The following is a 4,016-nucleotide window of genomic DNA, read 5'->3' as shown; positions in this document are numbered from 1 at the left end:
ATTGACGCGCTGAATATGGATTTTGCTTTGTCATTGACTTCTATCGGCCTCCCGATGCACTAAAATGCAGAGAAAGAACGCACACTGCGTCATAGTGAGTGCTGAGATGAGAACAGGTCCTATTGTTATTATAGGGAACCTGGACACGTGCGTTCAGCATCATGTAATGTGTGCAATAAAACCCCACAGTGTAAATGGGCTCCCAGCCTGCTCAGCCTTGCCCCGTATCTCACTGGAAATAGAGTCACGTGACCTTCTCTTGGTCGTTGGCGTTGTTGCAATGCCGTTCGGCTGCTGACGCCAAGCTGTAGAGGGACTACAAATCCCAGCAATGCATTATACAGCAATGAAGAATGATATGAAGCTCTGTGCTGCTCTGCGGAGTCCGGCCTGATGTCTCCAGTGGAGAATCTCAGGCGGGCTGTGCGGGGTCTCAGGAGGGCTGTGCGGGGTCTCAGGAGGGCTGTGCGGGGTCTCATGGGCGGCAGGATTCTCCAGGAAGGAGGAGACGTGCGGCTAAAGCTGTAAACATGTGCCACGTGGTTTACAGGAAGGCTGCAGGGGTCCCCAGCAGGCACAGGACCTCAGGTAGCCGCTTCAGAATGTAGAGAACCGTTATCGGCACTTAGCGTCGGGGCATTTTCATGCGTACTCCTAACACTGATATCGGTGCATCCCTTATGGTAACACCCGTCACTCCAATGCATGGCTCTGATACTGAGGAAGATGAGTAATCTCAGCCCAGAGCTTGTGACAGTCACCATCCATGAGACTTGTCCAGTGGTTCATTAATAAAATCATGATTGTGATAGTTACACCCGTAAGACAATGTGGAATTCATATGAAGACAGGAGAGTACACCGGGTTCAAGAGATGGTCTGTCACTGTCAGGAGGTGACTTCGTCCCACATTAAGACTGAACTAGTAACCTGTGATTGTCTCATGTTTGCCCATTGCAGAAGACTGGACAGATCTCGAGAGGTCACGTAGGTATCAGTAGATTGTTTACTAGCACCTAACCAATCTCTGCCACCCACCATGCATCACTGCTGTTTGCACATGGCCATGGCTTTTGATGCTTCCCTATTAAATAAGTGTCAAAATATATTGTAGTGCCCCCCTGACCCCTAGAGGCCTGAGGTGGACCCCCAAAGGCAGGGAGGAGCTGACATTTCACTCTCAGGGGCAGATCCTTAGCCAGTGAAGGGACATGTAATCAAGAAAGTTGACCAGGCACCTCCAGCAGTCATAGGGCTTCTCTGGTTCTCTTCCCGTCAGTTCCAGACCCCTCCTGGGTCCACATGTGGCCTCCTCCAAGCTTGAGATCTAGTCAGCTTTTCCATCGCTGAGCAGGACGGGGATAAAATAGGGGGAAGGGCCACTATATGTTAGACAATGTCAGGCTGGGGCACACAATGTCAGGCTGGGGCACACACTGCCAGACTGGGGCACACATGCACACAATGTAGGGCTGGGGCACACAATGTCAGGCTGAGGCACACAATGTCAGGCTGGGCCACACAATGCCAGGCTGGGCCACACAATGCCAGGCTGGGCCACACAATGCCAGTCTGGGCCACACAATGCCAGGCTGGGCCACACAATGCCAGGCAGGGGCACACAATGTTTCCGCTGTATCCATCAGGATACTGCCGGATACCCGCTCGGAAACTCGCGTTTGCCGCGCGTTTCTTTTACCGCAAATCACCACGCTGTTATAAATACGAGTTTCCAATACGCTGAAGTGTGAACCCAGCCTAAGAGGTTTGCCCAAGAAAGTTGTTCTGCACGAGCGCCAGCCAAGGCATTACCCTATACACATACAGCACAGCAATGACCTATACACATACAGCACAGCAATGACCTATACACATACAGCACAGCAATGACCTATACACATACAGCACAGCAATGAAGTCATACAATGAACTCGGATCACACCCATCCAGCACGTTATTAATCTCACGTGCCCCACTCAATATGGCCGCCGCTTGAGTGGGGCAACTCAGATTAATAATGTGCTGGATTACTATTGGCTATTTCAATTTGCAATAGCAAAATAGCATTGCACCCGCCCTCTGCTGCTGTTCTCCATCAGGTCCACCACTACTGATTGACCGTGTCAGAATAAAGAAAAAACAGTGTTTCTCTCCATGGTGGCCCGGAAGAGGGTTTTTTTCTTCTTTTTTTTGATGGCAGCAGAGCCGCTGACCTATTGCTGACCTATGAGCTGCTGATCTAGTATAGGGAGGACCGAGCGAGCTGATTCTGTGCAGAACTTGCAAAGCTTTGTGAATTTAACACTTTCAGGTCCAGAATAGGAGGAATCTCTGTTGGGTTTGGGAATCATAACCAGGTTGAAATAGAATCCCGGGAACCTTTCCAGTGGGGGAACGGGCATAATGAGGGTCAGAGCTGCAGCAAGGTCTTCGGCAAAGCTTCCGCCCTGAGAAGGAACGCAAGAAGATTGGAGTGCGTGATCCGGGCAGAGGGAAAGAAACTCCCGTCTGTAACCCTGTGACACCACCAACTGAATACACCGATCCGGGATTTCTATAGTCCATAGGGCTGAAAAAGCTGGATGATGTCTCACAGGTGGGGGCGCCGCTTCCCTGGAAGGAGGACTTGGTTCCCGTTCTGTAAACTTACAAATCCTAAGAGGAAAAGAAGCCTTTAATACCTCCTCCAGGTGCATAGAACACCTGGTGGTGACTTTAGGGTGGCCAACCACCAGGGTAATTTGTTGTCCTGGGAGGCGGGGGGCAGGGTTCAGCCTCCTAAGATAAGACTTTCTCGCAGACACACCGAGGTGACAATATATACCGGCCATATCCTTCCTACACCAATCCGTTACCCCGAGCAATACCGATCTGGTTGTCTGACACCATATGGATATAAACCAAGTTTTACAAAGACTTATTGGTACCAATTCACACAAACCGCTCAGTATTCACTACTGGGATATTTTTACCAAAAACATTCAGAATACATTTTGGCCTGACCTTAGGAATACATTTTATATTTTGTATAACAAAAAGTAGAAATTATCATTTTTCACACAATTTATCATTTTCATTTATATAAAAAATAAAATACATTTTATAAACCCAGTGGCCATCAAATATCACCAAAAGAAAGCTCTATTTGCGTAAAAAAATGAGGCGCCCGGGGGCGAGTCTTTCATTAGCACCCCTCCCCCCCCCACAAATCAATCCATAGTTCAATCCTCTAGACCGTCTGTTCCCTTGCCTATGTTCTCCCCTCCTGATCCACCTTCACATCCCCTCATTCTCCAGTGCTGCTTTGTTATTTTAGGAGCCAATTCTGGGCTTGCTTCAATTTCCCTGGCAGTCCCCCTTCTAATCTGTCATGTAGGGGAGACTAGTGATTTCAAGCCTACATGCCATGGTGGTTCAGGAGGGGTGCTGCCGAAAGAAGGGAGCACATAAGTGGGTCTAAAGCCACTGATCCACCATGGAGACCCCACACATAGCAATACATTTTACAGCAATGCAGAATACCACCAGCTATAGAGGACTACAAATCCCAGCAATACATTATATAGCAACACAGAACATTAAGCTACATACTCTGCTGCTTCAGGGTGGTGGGCTGATCTGTGCGAGGGTCTCAGGTGGCCTGGTGGGGTCTCAGGTGGCCTGGTGGGGTCTCAGGTTGGGCTCTGCGGATTATTATTTATTAATAATTTTTTTTTTTTTTAAGTTTATTGCTATCACACAGACGGCAACAAGCACCTGTGTGTGTTTTTTTTTTAGTTATGTTATTAGACATTCGGTTCGTTCCAGACTAATTTTTGCAAATTCGGAGATTTGGATGCATCCGAATTACAGCTAAGACAAATGCAAACGAATCCGAATTCCCAATTTCCTGAAAATTCGTTAGTGGTTGTCCGGCAGAAATTTGTTTGTGGCCAAATTTTGTTGCAGCAAAAATGACATTTGGTAAAACAAAGATTTTTACAGTCTGCAGAAGATGGAAAATAAAAAGCGTGAGGG

Source organism: Nanorana parkeri, unplaced genomic scaffold, assembly GCF_000935625.1.
Source record: "Nanorana parkeri isolate BGI_ZX_2015 unplaced genomic scaffold, ASM93562v1 scaffold3741, whole genome shotgun sequence".
Classification (NCBI taxonomy): Eukaryota; Metazoa; Chordata; class Amphibia; order Anura; family Dicroglossidae; genus Nanorana; species Nanorana parkeri.
The sequence above is the reverse complement of the archived record's forward strand: the minus strand, read 5'-3'. Positions refer to the sequence as shown.